Source organism: Amblyomma americanum, chromosome 5, assembly GCF_052857255.1.
Source record: "Amblyomma americanum isolate KBUSLIRL-KWMA chromosome 5, ASM5285725v1, whole genome shotgun sequence".
Lineage (NCBI taxonomy): Eukaryota > Metazoa > Arthropoda > Arachnida > Ixodida > Ixodidae > Amblyomma > Amblyomma americanum.
The window spans coordinates 176,002,985-176,024,264 of NC_135501.1; the positions used below are offsets into that span (position 1 = coordinate 176,002,985).

The window sequence follows — 21,280 nt, forward strand, 5'->3', positions numbered from 1 at the left end:
AACCACGTGATCAGCTACGGCGCCGCGCCGCTGGCAGCTGCTCCGCACCACGTGATAGCGTGGCGGCGCAGCCACGGCGTGGCAGCTTTCCAGCCAATGGCGTCTGCCGGTTCTCGCGAACCTGATAGTTACAATGCAGGGAGTTGCGTGACAAAGCAGGGAGTCATCTATCCCGTACAATGCAGGGAGGAGATTGTCACCTTTGATCTGCCACAGCCTGCACTGTCGCACTGGCAGGTTCACGAGGATCGGCCGGCGCCATTGGCTGGGAGGGGGTCCTTTGACGGGGAAAAGCCGCGTTTTTCTTGAGTTTTATCAGACTACAGAGCATTATGTCACATAAACAGGCCGAAAGCAGATTGTACATTTGTTGCCTCATCTCTTGAAAGGCAGCCCGGGTGAACGTGCTCTGTGACCGTCTCGAACAAGAGATCTGAGAAGCTCGCGAGAAGAGAGTTTCGCGATCGAGCCTTTTAAAGGACTTCTTAATCTAGTGAACCTTTCATTTTTTAATGCATATCTTAATCGGCCAGCAAATACGTTTATTGTTTTGCTGTTGTGTTTCGGACTCGAAGGTCGGAACTGAATAAAAGGATACGCATTTGTCTCACAACTCGCGGTTGTCTCTTCCTCACTGCACTAACCAACTACCAAGGCTTCATCCCTGCAATAAATGTATTCATTCGCTCATTACGAATCATGCCTTGTTATTTATTACTAATACTTTATGAAGCACTGCCAGAAACTTGCTCGTCGCATAGTCGTCACTCCTCGTGGGTACAGTCAGCGTCAACATGTTGGGAATTGTGCAATAATACCATTGAGCTCGATCTCTGCTCTTTTTGCGCGTTCTAGTCGCGAAAAGAAAGATGAAGAAATACTTACTTCCCGACTGAAATCCTGGAATAAGATAAAACCGTGGGCAACTTAAAACACCTTTCGCTCATTGTTTAACCTCGCTGTGTGTCCCGACTGATGCGCGTTCTCGTATGCACATTCTTCACGACCTATACCGACACCTAGGCCGCTACCACATGATACCGAGCCCATGAGGTCGTCTTTTATGAAGGATAAGCTGCTGCGTGGAATTAAAGATATCCAATTGATGCATCCAAAAACACAACAGAAAATATTTTGTAGGTACCACAGATATTGCTGCAGTATTTTGGGATCTGACAGCATAAATTCATGTTGCCCTATCGAAAAATACAGCAGAAAATTTTTTTTGTAGCCACAACAAATATTGCTATACAAAAGACGAGAAATGAAATACACGTATCTCCACCAGCGGCCGTTTCGGCAAGTCAACAGCGGTGACGTCAAGACGGCCGCTGCGGATCTTTGAGGCTGTAGGCTGCACCGCCATTCACTTTCAAACGGATCACGGAATCCTTTTCGGCCTTGACATCACAATTTCGAATCGGCTGGCGTGGAAACAAATGTCCCGTTTTAAAATACATTTTTTTCACTGATAAATTCATCTGTTTGTTGCCGAACATCCATCAGCACAGCCTGAAGGAGCCGTAGAATCGATTTCTTAGAAAAAATGAATGGAATTGCCCGCGAAGTGTTCCTTTAACTTTCTCTATTAGTCCCCGCCTGATTCTTTCCTGTTGTCTCATTTTTTCCCTTACGATGCCTCAATAGCGTCATTAGATAGATTTAGCATAGCGCGATCCGCTTCCGCGCGCCGCCAGTTCTCATGCGCTGATTGGTCCCTACGGCGTGCACGTGTGCCGCGTCGGGACCAATCAGCTCATGCGCACTGGTGGCGCGCGGAATCGAATCGCGCTATGCTAAATCTCTCTATTAAGACGCGTTGCTTACAAGTCATACAGCGCGCTTAGCAATCCCTTCTCGCCGAACATACATGAAACTCCGCGATGAGCCCAATTATAGTTCGCATGTCCACGAGAATTGGCGACACTGATTTCGGCAGTTTTCGTTTTTATTTTTTTGAGCATTCAGTATGAGCGGCAGTACTGAGTTGAAAGTGAATGCTGTTTAACACCATTCCAGTGTTCTCTGTTAGGGAAAAACAGCTCTCGGTCTTAACGCAAGCACGAAATGAATGGCATGCATCAAGTCCTGCGCATGGGTATCAACGACTCCCCAAACTTCTTGGGGCGTCGATAGGCTTCAAAGTTTCCTTATCACCACTTAATGCGGACTGCTTTGTAATTAAGAGAAGAGGGAACTGGTTCCTGCGGGAACTTACCCGACTGGCTCTCAATACCGGAAACCCCGGAAACCCCGGAAACCCCGGAGACCACCGAAAGTTCAGTCATTCCTTGAAGGAGATAAAAATAAATAAATAGCAACCAGCGTTTTTCAGTCGTTAGCAAGTCGACGTGTCGGCATTATGTGCAGGATTCGAGAGGGGTGCACTAAATTGCACTGACGATCGATACACTGAAGCTAGATTGTATCGATCAGTTTCCGCGTTTTAACCACGCTGAATCCACTTTCATTGAAAACGACGCCTTTTACTCCACCTCAGTAATTTCTTGCAGCACTACCAAGGCTGCGATGAGTGAAGAAGCGGCGTTCTGACTATGCGGAATGTAGTGTGCCAGTATAAAATGAGTATATACGGGATAACGTCATTTAAATTGCGCACGCCCAAAAGCTGTTTCAAATAAAGCAGTAAGGTAGGGTCGCCTATTTCCCGAGTTTAGCGAGTGTGACTCTGGCGTACGCCAAACAAGTTTTCAAAAATGGCGGCGCGCTACGAAGCAAGGCCGCTCACTTCGGAGTGAATTCGTCTTTGCTACTATGTTTCTCAGTAGGTTCGTTAGTCATAAATGGGGCATCGGGCATTCATTTTGTCTTCTGACTTACATAAAAACCCATGAGCGACAAATTTACTTTAATTTCTATTTTGAGTCATGATTCCACCTGTCCCAGACCTAAACAGGAGCATCGGTTTGTTGAGAAAAATTGTGATCATTCTAGAGACCAGAAGGCGCCACTAAGCTAAAGTCATCGTTGATGTCCGGTTGCCCGTGACAAACAGCGCAGCTTCCCGCATAATTGTTGCGTTTAGCGCCCATAAGCGAGCAAAGACTATTCTAGAACTGCCTAATATTCTTTCAGTGTTCGGTACCTAGACAGCGTCTATTTATACTGTTTTCCAAGCATATCTGGACACGCCACGAGCAGACAAGCAGACGACGGTTCGCAGAGGAACATGTCTAACGCAATCTCCTGATTGGCCGCGCAGCTCCAGTTTACTGCAAGAAACTTATGGGAGGGAGTATAAGGTTCTGACCTAGAAAACTTAGAACAATTGAATTGAGGTATCTCCACTAACGCCTCCCTTCGCAAGCAAACTGCGGTTACGTCAAAGCGTTTATTGATGCGCATCTCTGAGGCAAGGTTCACAAAAACACATACCCAGGAGAAGCCATAGAGTCGATTTTTACTAAGAACAGCAGCAAAATCGCCCCTTTTCTGTCCACGAGGTTTTACATACTTCTGCGTCAAAATCACCCATTCACCCAACACTACTCAACATTTACAACTAAAAAATGTAGCTGTTAACATTCATTAATAAATTAATAATTCAGATCGTACAACATTCCGCACAACCTAATTTTTACAACATAACAAGCAACTATGGTTAGTTTGCGTTAACACATGTATGCACTGAAGCGCTCTGACATGATGACATAGAGCAACGGCACACGGACAGAGAAGGGACGCTGCATAGCAATGTGCAGAGAGATGCGTAGAGATGTACAGAGGACACAGGCCCGACCCTGAAGTAGGAGTTCGCTGTTAAAGTCCATTGAGTGTTGTGTCCTGGGCGTTCAACTTATTTGCGGTCATCTTATTTCCCGAGTTCTGTAGACAGGAGACGGCATCTACAAGCCTCCGCGTCAGCAGCAGTTGAACTAATTCCATGCAGCAAAAAGTGTGCTACGAAGTGTGGAGCCCCTGTGAGTGAGATGTGGGGTAGCCCATGTAGGTTCTACAACAGAGTCCTACATCGGCTTCCTGTGGAATGCCTGTAGATAACCCTGATCGGTACAAATTCAGACCCGTGTAGTCCCACATGGGCAGACTACACTAAGCAGCCCCGTCGGTCCTACTTTGGACAGATGCGGACAGCAAAACCGCATTGCATTTTGTCCCAGAGGGCGAGAGTTTGTTTCTCATCTTGGTTAGTCCTTCCAATACCGACATGAGACAGACATTGGCTCTACGGGGACAAGCCTAGTGGGTTCGCCCACGTGGGTTCGCCCACATGTGGCCGATGTGGGTATTTCAGAAGCCCTAGTTGTCCACGTGGGACATTCAAGGGCACAACATCGCGCATGAATTTTCCACATGCAGCCTCATCTGAGCAGCCACCTGAAATTTCTCTGTAAGCGCATGGGCAATATGGGCAATGTCGGCTGCCCACACTGAGCCCATATATGAGAACGTATGCGTTTACCGCACGTAGCCCACTTTGCCCCGACAAAGTGCGGCCTAGCGAGGATAGCCCATGAGTGTGTTCCGAAATGCGATGAAGTTCGGAGAGCTGTATGTAGTTCACTGCATCCTGGTGAGATGGCGCAGCTATTCCTGCGTATGGTCTAATCATTTTGCAAAATTTGGCTGAGTGTGAGAGCCAAAAACGTGTAATTTTTGCAGTCGGATAAAGACGCTCATAATTAATGCATAAAATCATCTGTAAGAATAAGTAACGATCGCTTATAGTTCAAAACAGCGAATTAAAAGAATTCATACACGATAAGATACAGGCACGTTGGTCTGTTCATTCCCGCTACGGCCGATGTAGGGCAGACTGAGACATTGCATCGGCAGTCTCATTTGGACTTTCCGCGTTTCATTTTTTCGCTGAGAGCCCGAATTCGTCGCATCTGTCCTGAAGTACCCGATAAGGGCGGGTGTGGGCAGCATGCGGGATCATCCTCTTCAAGACCCGACCGACGTGGGGCTTGCAGCGGTTTTGTGTGCGCAGCATCAGTTGGGTTCGGCGAGGTTTATCCTACCCAGAGCCCACATTCAGGTTGCATCTGCCCTCACGTACTCGGCAAGGGACCGATGTGGGTAGTATGAGGGTATTTCCACCTTCCAGCCCCGCCATGGCTGATGTAGAACCTGCAGTGATTGAGTGGGCAACCCCATTTGTGCTTGACACAGTGTTTCAAGCATGGGGCTCACATCCGGGTATTTTAGTATGTCCCCTTGAAGCGAATCGGCGTCCAATGAAGGTTGGACGCAGAAATGTGGGCTCAGTTTGCCCTTGAAACGCCAATATGGGACCTATGTAGGATCAAGAGATGCAAGCCCAATTCGGGCTTTCTCATTTATCACCCCGCAGGTGGCCGACGTAGCTATTAAAGGGGTTATGCCAACTCCACCTGCTCATGTAGGGTACACAGGCGCCTGACATCGAGTGCTACTTAGGATGCTGTTTAAATTTATACTCCACTGATTCTTAGTGCCATACAGCTTAGAAGTGGAGAGCTAATTTTCGAAGAAAAAAAATCCACAGATGCCAAGAAAGAGAGCTTCACATGTGGCTTGATTGGATAGCACTGGTCGAAGCCGTAACTATGCGAATCTCCGCGAATATCTCTGCAGCCAGGGCTACCGCAAGAGCCGCATGCCAGACACACGCGGCTGAGCATCCAGCCGTGTCTGCCTTCATCAACGAAACCAGCCTGTACCTCTTCCTTTAATTTATGCCAAGGGGCGAATTTGCGTAATAAAAAAATTCTAACTATTCTAAATTCTAAAGGAAACAAAACAGTCGACGCTGACGGCCTTTAAATAGGCTTCTCTAAGTGTAGCACAAGTACGAGATGTTCTGTGGAACTTTACTCTCGTCTGCACATGGCTTGCACCGACGTCGTATTGGCAGCCATGACGGTGGACAAGGACTGCTAGAAAAGTCACCTTGCTTATCTAATCCGCTTATTATCACATGCTCCGATGATAAACGGGACACACGTGTTCTCGCTTCGACCCGGACGGCAGCAGGGAGCGTCTGCTCTCTCTCTCTCTCTTTCTCACACTTTTCTGCTTCTTTCAGCTCTCTTTTGCCCTCACGAGGCAGTGGTGGTGGCCCAGTTCGTGCCAATCAACAGGCCCGTACACTTTCCTTTTCATCGCTAGTCGCATACATGTGCGCTGTTTAAGCTATTCGTGGTCCATTATAATGGCACCCGCGACGCCATGCATTCACGTCCCTTATACAGGTGGCCCTGGCATCGCTTTCTTCCGGGAAGCCTAGACCGAAGCTGCAGCTTAGCATGGGACCTTCACCAGATATCTTTCTTCCGTCTCATACCCAGAAATTCTAGACAAAAACGGGAGTTTATGAACTCAATTGTTTTCATATATTGTATGATTTCACAACAACAATCAATATATTCGCCGATCTCCTCTCGGCAGGCTGGCATTTTTTGCTATTAACATATTTTTTATCGTTAAAAACGTTCACCATTGATTTCCTTTAGTGGTCTTGACTACTCGATGCGAGAGATGAGAGAACATTGAAAACAAAGATATTATGAAAAAATGGACCATTGCCGTCCATATTTCCAAAGCAGCGCATTAATATAATTCAACACATTTGTCGAAGCAAGCTAACCTTGGAGTGAGAACTATAGGTAGAAATGAGGTCCGGTGCTGCCAGCGTTGCTCACTCTTCAGCTGTCTACTGGAGCAATTAAATGAGGCACAAACATCCTCAAGAATAACGCACAAAGGGCATATGATGAACACGATGGTTCGTGCGGCACAGACCAGAGCGCGTAGTGCACTCAAACGAGCTACGCGAAGGACAATGTGCTTACCTGTGTTTGATCTACGGTATAGCTGGGTTCACACGAAAGGAACGAGGTTTACGACAGGGCGGTGGTTTTCAAACGCCCGGTCTTGTTTCTCCGCAACCTGAAACGCACAGAAAGCGCGTACTGAGCAATACCCCACATTTCGGGCAGGAACAAGAGCTGCACCCGAAGCGAAGACTGGATAAAACAAAAGTCGTGTGAGGAGGTGTATGCCCGCCCGCTCACCTTGTGAACGCAGTCGCGAAGTGGTGTAACCCGATGCCTCGCAGCTGGCAATTCTATATACCTTTGCATGGCTCTAGGTAGCCGCCGCAGCACCCCTTTTAGTTACTTTGTTTGCTTCTTTCAAATGATGCGTCAATGCAATTCATTGTAATTCATTTCAGTTATTTCCAACTCGAGGTTGAAAGTACCCAAACGAAAAGGCTGTTTTTGTTAGCTTGAAGAGTGCCTAGTGCATGGCCCAACCAAGGCAGCAGTAGTCGCATCATAAACAGCAATGTGAGTTCCCACTGTCTAAATAAACACCAGCTAAGAGATACACGATACATTTGGCGCTATGATCACTGACTATACCAGCAAATCCACAATGGCACAAAAGAGCTGCCTCAGTGCAAATTAGCGCTAGCAAGCATTTACAACAGCTGTATATGCTGATATCAAAATCATCAGAACACATTCGAATGCACTAGAATGCACGGATCACAGCGTAGTATTCGCCTACGACTACTATATAATATATAATCGAATTTCTTCCCTCATGCCGTTTTGGTTCCGTTATCATCAACTAAACTGTGGCTGTGACGTATAGCTGACCTTTAGTCCACGTGAGGCAGGAAAAAACCTGCAATATAAACGCTGATACATAGTTTTAATTCGCTACAACACTTAAACCAACCTGCTTCAAGAGCTGGAATGACATCAAACGACGAACCAGCAGTTTTCTGCACCTCACATGACCCCAAGGTCGACAACACGTCACAGCCATCGTTAGGGTGATTGAACCGAAACAGCGTTAAGAAGAAATTCGACTAATAATTATTTAACTGTAGTGGCTGAACATCACGCGGTTATTCGTGTATATTCATGTCTAACGCATCATTTGAAACACGCGCGCGCGCGCGCACAAGCAAATATTTGGTGTCCACTATCCTTTAAAGGTGTCTGTGTCAAAGGCAACTCCGTTTACGGCGGGTAACGCGCCTCATGCATTCACCGGATAAGTGCAGAGGTTTCCTCCTATTAACGGGTATTAGCATTAGAAGTGTCTGCCCAAGCGGGAAAGTCAATCACCCATCTATGAATGTAAAGAAAGACCAATTTCGCATGTATGAGCATTAACCCCTTAACGCTGTAACGTCATACGCTTAAGGCGGAGCTACAACAAAATCAGCAGCAACACAAAATGCTAACGCATTCAAACGATCCACAGAAGATCGCTTAAGAGTTATTTTAATAATGCGTTAGCACTAAAAGCCTCTGCGCAGGCGGAAATGGCGACCTCAGTCACGCGTGACGCGTACGAATCTTATGACGTCACCTCAACCTGCCCACCGGATTGAGAGCAAACTGTCCACCGTAGCAAGTGGCAGTTAAAAAACGGCAGGGAAATGCTCAAACACATGTAAGAACCTGCAATGCGAGTTAATGCAAAGGCGAGAAATCCAAGAAAGGTAATACTATACCAGCAAAAAAATTAAAGGAACAAAGTCATCCCTTGCAAAAGAAAACGCATGCAATCGGGCACTAGCCAACACAAGAACAGGTGCCGTCAATAAAAAAGTACATCGCGCCTTCGGTGGCTGCAGCGCCGTCGGGTGACTACGTCCGCTGAGACCATTAAGGTCAATTAGGCCTAACGGCATCGAAGCGACGGGAAATTGAACGATTTACGCCGATAGTAAACAACAGGGTTGGCATTTTAAATGGCAACGCCAAAAAATCGTGAGCACACCAGCTCGCACCGGAAATCATTTGCCATCGCCAGCTTAGCAATCCTAAGCAATCTCAACGGCCAACGGTCGCCAAACTGCGCTCACCGAAGTCGAGATCCAATGGTCCCGCGTTTCAGATTACAACTGTCTCCAACGCAAGCAAAAATCGCTTCCCCGCCAGCTCTGTTACCGCCTATGACTTTTTTCGGTCAAAACTGCTCTCTCTTGCACTGGGTATATCCTCAGTCGCAATCAGCTTTCAGCCGTGAACGATTCATTTACCTCTGGTCTCCGGAGCCTTGACCACGAGCCGGTGATGGGGTGACGTCGACGAGGCTACGGCGCTCCTCCGAGGACGCAAGCACCCCGCAAGACCGTCGCAGCTCCGTCTGGAGCAAGGCCAGCAGGAGCCGAGAGCTTGCACCTCCAACTGGGAAGCTTGCAACGGCCAACTGCGCGCACAGCACGCTCAGACACGCTTGTCATCTTCTTTCCCTCCCGCTAACGGCTCCTGGTGGTGCTAATGACCACTTGAAATTAAAAAAAGAATACCCGAATACCCAAGGGTCCAGCTCACTTAAGGTGGGTTGACGAATAAGAAAACTGTACAACAGCATATAAAGGTTCATTGTTAAACAGCGCGGGAAGACAGGGCAGACGAAAGAAAGAGCATGCAACACAAGGGCTGTTTAACAATGAATCGGGACCAGCCTGCCCAAGCCTCAGTCTTAACTAGCAAGCAAAGGACATCACACGCGCCTGACCTATGCATATGCTGTAGTGTAAATAGAATACTTGTATATAGTAACTCTCTCTCCGCCATCCTCTCTTCATGTCCCCTCACCTCTTTCATTTCATTTCTCCTGTCTGCCTACTATCCCTATATATCCGCTGCCCCAGCTCAGTTGCTTCCATAGCGATGGCAGATGCCGTGGCTAGCAACAATTTTTTCTTTCCTTTTTATTATTATATCAAATAAACCGCTACTACTAAGGATGCTAGTGGTCTGAGCATCCGCCTCGCATTCGGTAGGTGCGGGGTTCGATCCCCAATGCCGCCGGGTACCCACCGGTGATACAATGGGTACAAGCTTTCCCCTGGTCCAGTGCTCGGCTTAGGTTGAAATGCTTGGGAAGTGGTCACTTAAGAAGTCAAAACCTCGTGCCATGGCGCTCTTTGGCCACACATGCCCTTGCGCCATAAAAATCCACTACCACCACCACCATCATCATCATCATCAAAAACAACATCATCAACATCATCTCCCAAGCAATATCGCTTCAACAGTTTGGACCATGCAGGGTTGTCTGCAGGGGTCGTTCTTAACCACCGGGCTCCTCAGTTTGGACACAAGCAGAAACAGGAATGTGTGCTACGCCATACTATACACATTTTAAATCTAACGGCTCCCCCTTGTTGAAGTTTTTATGCCCGCAGTTCGCTCCTTTAAAAACCTTTTCAATTCCTGTACGCAGATCCAGCTTTCCACCCCCCAGTTTCTCATTTACTCCGCAGAAATCGATCCGCTGTTTACTTTAATAACTTAGTCCGCTGCTTCCAATAGCATTACTACAAGGTGTTATTCAGCATTAGGATGCTGCCGCGCAATCACCCACAGCAGGTCTGTGCCATTTTCCATTTGAGGATGCATCACCATAACGATGAGGGGCCCCACGTCCAGGGGTCCTTCTCTCGTATTTTTAAATCTTAGTGTAGTTGAAATATGCTTGCTTCCTTGGTGCGTGAATAAAATTTGCTCGTCTACTGAATTTACGATTTCCCGTCACAGTGGCTCAGTGCTTACGGTGCTCGGCTGCTGGCCCGAAAGACGCGATTGCGATGCTGGCCGCGGCGGTCCAGCTTCAATGGAGGCGAAATTCTAGAGGCCCGTGCACTGTGCGATGTCAGTGCACGTTAAAGAACCCCAGGTGGTCGAAATTATTCCGGAGCCCTCCACTAGGGCGTCCCTCATAGCCTAAGTCACTTTGGGACGTTAAACCTAAATAATAATAATAATAATAATAATAATAATAATAATAATAATAATAATAATAATAATAATAATAATAATAATAATAATATGACTTTTGCGTGACTCTGAAACCCGAGCACTCGAAAATTTTCAAAAAGACACCGCACACTGAGAAGCGTGTAAGTAGGAAAAAAAAAAGACAACTTCTGAAGCGACACAAAAAATAAAAGACCTATGTCGTTCCGGAGGAAATATATGACTGAAAGCAAAACTCCCCGGGAATCTATACAAGAAACTAAACATTCTAAAGTGATGCCATTTTTACTGCACCACGTACCTACACGCCGGAGGTGCCGCGCGCGTCTGTTAACGTCGAAGACGCGATGTGAAGGCGATCAAAGTAAAAGCGAAACGTACAACCAATATTGCTATATGTCGCGTCAGATTGCACGATCGCCAGCGCGTTTTTTTGTTGTTGTTGTTGTTGACAGAAAGGATCTAACAGTGCCAAGACGGGACACCGTTACAAATGTCTTAGACAGTCTATAGACTGTCCACAGACGTTTGTCTATAAAGTCTATAAACTTTCTGTAGGCAAATCATGTAGACTAATCTATAGAATATAGACAGCGTATTGACAATCTATAGATTTATGGCCGTGCGCTTTCAGCAGAATTTTGTCGATATACAGTCTATAGACTACCAATCGACAAAAAGAAATATCTATAAGAAGGCAATAAAATCTATAAGTAGCCTATAGAAAGTGTATATACATTTCTAAGGGAGCAATACAAGCATTTGTGCTGAGTGTTTGTCTCGTTCCCTTCGTCGCGTCTTAGCGCTGTTACATAATTGCCGTCAACATGTACCAACCAGCACGTATTAGCCCTTTTCTAGATTTTTTTTTATACACCACCTTTTCACACCTTTCATTCCTTCCCTCGCGGGAAGGAATTAGTTTTTCTCTCTCTCTCTCCTCCTAGCGCCCGGTTGATGCTGCAAGCAAGGACAAGTTAATAATAATAATAATTGGTTTTTTGGGGGAAAGGAAATGGCGCAGTATCTGTCTCATATATCGTTGGACACCTGAACCGCGCCGTAAGGGAAGGGATAAAGGAGGGAGTGAAAGAAGAAAGGAAGAGATAGGTGCCGTAGTGGAGGGCTCCGGAATAATTTCGACCACCTGGGGATCTTTAACGTGCACTGACATCGCACAGCACACGGGCGCCTTAGCGTTTTTCCTCCATAAAAACGCAGCCGCCGCGGTCGGGTAAGCAAGGACCAGTTGAAATTTGTTTTCCTTCGTTTATCATTTACCTCTCCTCATTCAGTGACCACAGGCCCTCATTTTCTACACAAATGTATTCCATTTATTCCGGACCTATAAACATGCAGCAGTTGCACCCGACATTTTGCCAGGCGTGTCTGCGAAACTGTTTCTTCAGTCGCATAAAAACCGCAATACGGTCCAAACCACTCGGGCGCAGTGCCCACGCCGGCGTCTCTCAAACTGTGTCTACGCGCATGTTTATGTATTCGCGGGTTGCGGACGCCGGGAGCGGTTCGCCTTTCAAGGCGCGGATCGGGAGCACTTTTGTCCGAGCGTGGGACGTCCCGCCACCGGACAGCGATTATTCGCGAGACACAGGCGTCGAACAGTCGACCTTGTCTGGGTCGCGAAGTCGAACCACGCGACTCCGGCGACGGTGACGCCCGGCCAAGGTCGCTTCGCAGGTGCCTGCTGGCGACGCGGGTCTCCGCGCCGTCTCACTGAATCACGCAAACACGCCCACGTGCGACTAAAATCGTTCACGCACGCGCCGCGCAGCGCGCTTCGACGCCCGCGGCATTCAATCTGGCGTTGTGCGTAGCAGGCGCGTAGCCGTAATTGGCCACTTCGGTAACACCTTTTCAAAGCTGATACGGGAAATCGTAGTCGAGGTGGGGGTATTCAATTAAATTTCGCTATCACGAATCACAAAAACGGTTCATTCGTTCGTTGATTTAATTCCTTACTCTTCCTTCCTAGCCTCCTTCTTTATCGTGTGTTCCTTTGCCAGGCACAGTGAAGCGTGATTTTGTTACAAAAAATTGTATTATGCAGAGACAGCGTGTCAAGCGATGCTAACAAACGATAACAACAGAGTCCTTAAGATATGAACAAACATACAAAAATTTTTAAACGAGATAAGTCAAATAAGCTGCGCACTAAATTGACACATCATACCATAGTTATTACTGCTCAGTATTTTTTTTTTGTGTGTGTGAGAGCTTAAAGGAAAAGTTACGAAGTTCTGTGACTGAATCGTACCGAAAAAATATCATGAAACGAGCAGTGACTAAGGGAATGAGGGTTACTCATGATGGAACCAAAAATAGGTAGATGCCTAATTTCAGCAGGTATGCAGTTATAACTAAAAATGAACAGAAAGAAACAATGAACCCCAATTTTTTTTCCAAGGCTTCGACCGAAAGCTCTTAATCTAATACATGCTACACATACAACAAAAGATGGAGCGAAGAAGGTGTAACATGTTTTTTGTCATTGCAAGAAATAAATGGCTAATACGCATGTCGTCGACCTGCTTAGCAGCGCGTTGCTTGGGTTCCTGCACGACGTCTGCAATGGTCATGACAAGCATGCACGCCATGTGACGTCCCGTACGACAACACTAAACAGGAAGTGACGGCCGGAAGTGATATAATCAAACCGGAAGTGAAGCCAAGCCCATCAACGGGCTCCTTGTGCTATAGCAACCCAGGATGGACATTGTCTGGGCGTCGGCAAATTTTTTGCCACTGGCTATAAATCCAAACCAGCGCGTAGATGTTGGGCGGTGACAACCGCTGTTCGGTCGGAAAGCGGCATATTAGTTCTCAGTTATTGCGTATAGACCTGCGGCATAGACACGAAACTCAATTTACGCCTAAAATAAGACTTTTATTCCTGGCAAATGCATTAGACGATCTTATGACCAGGCAGCCGAAAATGCAGCCTTGCGGAGCAATCTTGCGGCGTCCCAAAAATTGCAGACGGTGAAGTTGAACATCGGAATTTACATCCTGGTGCTTTAATTTACCACTGTATAAGGTGCATGGTAGGGTGCCTGGATGCAGCTTTCCTTGGTTGCGGCGGTACGACATTCCGGCTATTTTGGAGCACGGGCTCATTAGCCATATCGAAATATTTTTGCGGAAATCAGCATTTTCGTGTCTTTGACCCATCAGAGCGTCCAGTAGTACTTCTGAAATTAAGTTTTACTTCAGATTAAATATCGGTAGCTTTCTCTTCGTTTCAAGGTCAGAACAATCAAAGCACAGTCCTTGTGATTCAAATTGGCGTCTCCGGATCGAACAATGGGTGTCGCCAGCATACCAAAGAGACACTCTCGGAGTACCCTAACATCGAGGCACATGTAGCACCATCTGTATAAAGGTTGTGAATGGTTATCAATAAAATAAACTCCTATACTTTTCGCCACTCCCTCTTTCGGTAAATAACTCACAGCATGCACGAAGGAAAGCTTAGGAGAGGCTCTCGCTACCCGAGTTGCATGACAAAAAATGTGCCGGAGGTCACGCGCTTTCGCAAGGACTGCTGGGAGTATTTGGCCGACGACGCAGCCAATAGTAACGCTGGGCGCAGCGGCGTCGTCTGCTGCACTGCCTACTGCGCATGCACGCTGACACGACGGTCAAGTAAGGGGGGAGCAGGGGAAGTCGGCTTCAAGAAATGTGACGTAACCGCCTCTCCTGAGTTTTTTCCTTCCTTCGTGGTATCTATGGACTTACAGGTAGTCTTTGGTCGATGGCACAGCCAATAGTAACGTTGGACGCGGCGTCGTCGTCTGCATTCATTGCCTGCTGCGCATGCGCAAGCGCGCTTAGACGGAGGCCAACTAGCGAGGGGGCGCTCACGTACAACTACAAAAAAAATGTAACGTAACGGCCTCTCCTGATTCCATTCCCTCCCCCAAGACCCACAGCGAGAATGCCAGAATTTAACTCTCGACGTACTACGCTAACGCCAGACCCGTTCTCCCTGCAGAAAGCCGTTCGCATATGAAACGATACGTCTTGCAGAAATCGGTGTTATAGCGAGATCTTTTGTATAAGGGCGCGAACTACGCAGTTTGCGAGTGGAAAAAACCGGAACAACCACCTCGCTTGCGATATGTCGCGTGCGCAGGCGCGCGAGGCTGCACTGTGGTCAACAGGCGTGCCGGTCTCTATAAGTGGGCGTAAAGGAACCGCTTAGATGGCGTCACACGGAGGCGGAGAATTGTTACTTGCTCCCATAATTACCCATACCGCCTCCCGCGTGCGAATCGTTGCTAATGAATAAAGGCGAAAATATACGAGGGGGCTGGGCGTATTTCCTGCCAATATTTAGAGCGAGGCGCGTCTGACAGGGCCAACGATATTTCCCTTGGCATGCGGTCCTGATCCTGATTTGGCGCGACGTACAGCTGTAAGAGCGATAAATATCTATAAGGTTGTGGGTCGAGCACCCCAGCCGTGGCCATCGCCACTGCGCATAGCCCGCGGAAAAAACAAAACAAAAACAATTGCAAGTAAACCTGGTAACGGTGGGTGCTGCCGCGGCAGAAATGCATTCCTATCGGTTTCCCACGGAAAGCGTTTTTGTGTGTGCGTGTGTACCCGCCGCGGTGGCTCAGTGGTTAGGGCGCTCGGCTACTGATCCGGAGTTCCCGGGTTCGAACCCGACCGCGGCGGCTGCGTTTTTATGGAGGAAAAACGCTAAGGCGCCCGTGTGCTGTGCGATGTCAGTGCACGTTAAAGATCCCCAGGTGGTCGAAATTATTCCGGAGCCCTCCACTACGGCACCTCATTCTTCCTTCCTTCTTTCACTCCCTCCTTTATCCCTTACCTTAAGGCGCGGTTCAGGTGTCCAACGATATATGAGACAGATACTGCGCCATTTCCTTTCCCCAAAAACCAATTGTTATTATTGTGTGCGTGTGTGTAAAACAATTGCTTGACATTCTTCCATATACTACATCTTGATAGCATGAATAATCAATCATATGCCACTTACGCGACCGTGTATGCGATGTACGCGCCGTACCCTCAAGACACAGTGGCTGCCACGTTGGCGCACATAAGTGGAGCGCAGCGAAGGGCAGCGCGGTTTAACGCCACCTGCTCCGGCCGGCGGAAACCGTTGAAGTTCGGCGCTGTGCGCCGAAATAGCGCCGTCACTTCACTTTCATTCCTTCTGTACAGCTCTTCTCTACAACCGTGTGCGGTGTGTGTGCAATGAGAACTGCATGGTGTCAGTGCAAGACATACACTGCATGTGCTACAGGTCGCCTACGCGAGATGGGCGCCTCCGAATGTGTGCGTGGTCTCTCCTCTATAACTGAGACCAACCCAAGCAATTCGCTGTATTATGACATCATCACCCTCCATTCGCATTCTCACTGTCCTTTTACTTTACCTTTCCTCCTCCCCAGAGTGGAGTAGGAGGCAAGGGTCACCTTACCGCTGGTCGACCTCACCTAATTTTCTTTCATTAGAGAAATTTAGCATAGCGGATACGTATTAGCGTAGACGTATACCGATTTCCCGGACTCTGGCTGCGCTAATGTGTCTCCGATATGCTAAATCTCTCTATTAAATTACTTCTCTTGGTAGTAACTCGAGTAGGCTCGGGTAAGTGCGGAGGAGCGCCGCGCAAGCTGCCGCCAATTAGGAAGAAGCTCGGGTACTAACTAGGGTAAGTGCGGAGGAGCGTCGCGACAGCTGCAGCCAATGGGAGGAAGCTCGGGTACTAACTCGGGTAAGTGCGGAGGAGCGTCGCGCCAGCTGAAGCCATTGGGAGGAAGCTCGGGTACTAACTCGGGTAAGTGCGGAGGAGCGTCGCGACAGCTGCAGCCAATGGGAGGAAGCTCGGGTACTAACTAGGGTAAGTGCGGAGGAGCGTCGCGACAGCTGCAGCCAATGGGAGGAAGCTCGGGTACTAACTAGGGTAAGTGCGGAGGAGCGTCGCGACAGCTGCAGCCAATGGGAGGAAGCTCGGGTACTAACTCGGGTAAGTGCGGAGGAGCGTCGCGACAGCTGCAGCCAATGGGAGGAAGCTCGGGTACTAACTAGGGTAAGTGCGGAGGAGCGTCGCGCCAGCTGAAGCCATTGGGAGGAAGCTCGGGTACTAACTCGGGTAAGTGCGGAGGAGCGTCGCGCCAGCTGCAGCCAATGGGAGGAAGCTCGGGTACTAACTAGGGTAAGTGCGGAGGAGCGTCGCGCCAGCTGAAGCCATTGGGAGGAAGCTCGGGTACTAACTCGGGTAAGTGCGGAGGAACGTCGCGCCAGCTGCAGCCAATGGGAGGAAGCTCGGGTACTAACTAGGGTAAGTGCGGGGGAGCGTCGCGCCCGCTGCAGCTAATGGGAGGAAGCTCGGTTACTAACTAGGGTAAGTGCGGAGGAGCGTCGCGCCAGCTGCAGCCAATGGGAGGAAGCTCGGGTACTAACTAGGGTAAATGCGGAGGAGCGTCGCGCCAGCTGCAGTGCAGCCACTAGGAGGAAGCTCGGGTACTAACTAGGGTAAGTGCGGAGGAGCGTCGCGCCAGCTGAAGCCATTGGGAGGAAGCTCGGGTACTAACTCGGGTAAGTGCGGAGGAGCGTCGCGCCAGCTGCAGCCAATGGGAGGAAGCTCGGGTACTAACTAGGGTAAGTGCGGAGGAGCGTCGCGCCAGCTGCAGTGCAGCCACTAGGAGGAAGCTCGGGTACTAACTAGGGTAAGTGCGGAGGAGCGTCGCGCCAGCTGCAGCCAATGGGAGGAAGCTCGGGTACTAACTCGGGTAAGTGCGGAGGAGCGCCGCGCAAGCTGCAGCTAATGGGAGGAAGCTCGGGTACTAACTAGGGTAAGTGCGGAGGAGCGTCGCGCCAGCTGCAGCCAATGGGAGGAAGCTCGGGTACTAACTAGGGTAAGTGCGGAGGAGCGTCGCGCCAGCTGCAGTGCAGCCACTAGGAGGAAGCTCGGGTACTAACTAGGGTAAGTGCGGAGGAGCGTCGCGCCAGCTGAAGCCATTGGGAGGAAGCTCGGGTACTAACTCGGGTAAGTGCGGAGGAGCGCCGCGCAAGCTGCAGCTAATGGGAGGAAGCTCGGGTACTAACTAGGGTAAGTGCGGAGGAGCGTCGCGCCAGCTGCAGTGCAGCCACTAGGAGGAAGCTCGGGTACTAACTAGGGTAAGTGCGGAGGAGCGTCGCGCCAGCTGCAGCCAATGGGAGGAAGCTCGGGTACTAACTCGGGTAAGTGCGGAGGAGCGCCGCGCAAGCTGCAGCCAATGGGAGGAAGCTCGGGTACTAACTAGGGTAAGTGCGGAGGAGCGTCGCGCCAGCTGCAGTGCAGCCACTAGGAGGAAGCTCGGGTACTAACTAGGGTAAGTGCGGAGGAGCGTCGCGCCAGCTGCAGCCAATGGGAGGAAGCTCGGGTACTAACTCGGGTAAGTGCGGAGGAGCGCCGCGCAAGCTGCAGCTAATGGGAGGAAGCTCGGGTACTAACTCGGGTAAGTGCGGAGGAGCGTCGCGCCAGCTGCAGCCAATGGGAGGAAGCTCGGGTACTAACTAGGGTAAGTGCGGAGGAGCGTCGCGCCAGCTGCAGTGCAGCCACTAGGAGGAAGCTCGGGTACTAACTAGGGTAAGTGCGGAGGAGCGTCGCGCCAGCTGAAGCCATTGGGAGGAAGCTCGGGTACTAACTCGGGTAAGTGCGGAGGAGCGCCGCGCAAGCTGCAGCTAATGGGAGGAAGCTCGGGTACTAACTAGGGTAAGTGCGGAGGAGCGTCGCGCCAGCTGCAGTGCAGCCACTAGGAGGAAGCTCGGGTACTAACTAGGGTAAGTGCGGAGGAGCGTCGCGCCAGCTGCAGCCAATGGGAGGAAGCTCGGGTACTAACTCGGGTAAGTGCGGAGGAGCGTCGCGCCAGCTGCAGCCAATGGGAGGAAGCTCGGGTACTAACTAGGGTAAGTGCGGAGAGCGTCGCGCCAGCTGCAACCAATGGGAGGAAGCTCGGGTACTAACTCGGGTAAGTGCGGAGGAGCGCCGCGCAAGCTGCAGCCAATGGGAGGAAGCTCGGGTACTAACTAGGGTAAGTGCGGAGGAGCGTCGCGCCAGCTGCGCGAGAAGTTGCTCGGGAAAAGAAACGTGGGTCGCACATTTCCTACACTTGGCTGTGACAAGAACAGCCACCAGCCAGCGGCCCAGTGTTGTGGCGCACTGCTTAACCGCTGCGCCACTGCGCTGGCAGTGGTATATAATGACTCGCCGCCATCTATGAATGTTAAGTAGAGAATGACCAATTGTATATATATGGGCATTATCCCACGGAGCTCAGAATGGGTGCGGTTTGGTGGCCAACGCGAATTAAGTTACAGAAATGCACAAACCAAAAATGTACCAACGGAAACATCAGTATAATGGTGGTATGATGGACTCGCCACCATCTACGAATGTTAAGTAGAGAATGACAAATTCTGCCCATATGGGCATTAGTTAACCCACTGAGCTCCGAATGGTGTGTGGTTTGGTTGACCAATGCGAATTAAGTTACACAAACGCACAAACAGAAACAGCAGTAGTGCACAATGCCTTCGCATTCATAGGACGTAAGCAGACTTCAGTGCCTCCGGCAGTTTTACGATCTTGCAAACATCCACATGAAGTTGCATATCCATTCGGCATACTGTGGTCCTTCAACCTTTTCATGCAAGATACTGATCAGATGTAGTGGCGTTACACACATTCTCGAGAGTATTTTCAGTTCGCGAGGACATATTGCAATAATTCTCTCTCCTCCACGTCCATAAACGAAAATGCTTTAGATCTACTGGAACTAATATCCCGGAAATTCGAATACGGGCAAAAAAACATGCGACACTGCACGGCTGACCTGCAAGCCCCTGTGGACTGTATACCTCTCAAAAAGGCTGCACACAATTTGCATCGCCATGGCTTACTGATGCAGCTGCCTGTTCGTGAATTGACCTGACTTCCCGAAACCGACTGCTTGGCATGAAATGGCTGCTTCGCTTGCCCGCAAGCAAATCAGTGATTCAGAGAAACATCACATACAACAGAAAACAACATAACAGTGCACTCGCTAGACAAGTAGGTGATCCTCGTGCTATTTCCGGATCCCGATTTTACATCTGGAAGTGGCTATTGAGGACATGTGGGCGTCCACTCAACATCCAATAATGGATATCAGCACTGGCGGATGTTGGGATTTCTGGCCGTGCATGTCCTGTGAATGTCCATGGTTACCTCAATTTTTTTGTTGTCGTTTAATGTCCCAAAGCGACTCAGGCTATGAGGGGCACCGTTGGGAACGGCTCAAGAAATTTCTACCACCTGGGGTTCTTTAACGTGCACTGCCATCGCGCAGTACACGGTCCTCTAGCATTTCGCCTTCATCGAAATGCGACCGCCGAGACCGAGCCCGCGTCTTTCGAGTCAGCTGCCAAGCGCCCTAATCATTGAGCCCCGCGGCAGCTCGGTTATTTCGTGTAAACATTGAGACAAGCAATTATAGGAGGATATACATGCCCGCAGTGAACAGAACTGCGCTCTGTCCGATCTTTAAATAGTTTTGCGTTAATTTATTTGCATAAAGAAAAAAAAAGGCGAGGTCGGGAATCCTCCTGAACTGGTGCCTTCGCCTACCCGGAGAGGGCGAAACGACAACCACGGAAATCACCACCGGGCTTAATAGGGCCGTTCTCTCCTGACCGGTAGAGACATCGGTCCTGTAGTTGATTTCTGATAACTTGCTTCCTGATGCATTACGTTGTTACTGAGGCACAAGTGAACATCTCCATCACGCATACCATGTTGCTGGTGATACAAATGACTGGTTTTTGCCTTGCTCAAAAAGGGCACGAAATGAAATGTTCCGTGCACAGTATTGTGCCAGAATAGACTTTGGTACCCCATTTTTTTTCTCAGTCATGAATTATTGTACAACAGAGCAGTTAAAATGCTACTACCGTGGTCATACGAAAGACATCTTATTTCGCTTTACAGTTGCCTAAACTAAGCCTATCAGTCATTGGTTTCATGACCATCGTGGAATCACAGCGCTTGCAGATGAGGACACAGAAAGGACACACACGCAACGCTCTGTGTCATCTGCAAGCGCTGCGATTCCATGGTGTCTGACAAAAACCAACTATAGTAGGATACAACTTAAAAAAACAGCAGTTGCGAACACTAGGCCACGGTCTGTCGCATAGAGTATTACTCTGCTGGTCAATCACAATAGTAAACGAAATCAACTTTTTAGTGTTTCACTATACCAAACAAGCCAGGTAACAAAATTCTAGAGCTTATAATTTTTTTTTCTTGCGACTAGCTTCTTGTTTAGGTACAAGAAAAGTTTTAACAATGTACCACTTTATTGTCGTGGAGGAAATCTGTGCGGAAATCCTGAATGTGGGCGGAGCTTCACTGCAGATTTAAGCTCTATCCGACTATAGCCCAGCAACACACCCTATATAGCAAGCGTGTTGGTTTTTTTTTTTCAGAAAACAAAGACCACACGACTAGC

The 21,280-nt window shown here is 49.0% G+C and overlaps 1 long non-coding RNA gene across 1 annotated transcript; it reads right to left on the minus strand.

Moving 5' to 3' along the window:
- Positions 1-885: 885 nt before the first annotated feature.
- LOC144135329 (uncharacterized) lies at positions 886-9,204 on the minus strand. The gene is made up of 4 exons (XR_013315453.1): positions 9,029-9,204; positions 6,816-6,912; positions 2,219-2,290; positions 886-900 (listed from the first exon to the last, which is right to left on the minus strand). It is a non-coding gene; the product is annotated as an uncharacterized LOC144135329 (long non-coding RNA).
- Between the last annotated feature and the right edge of the window lie 12,076 nt (positions 9,205-21,280).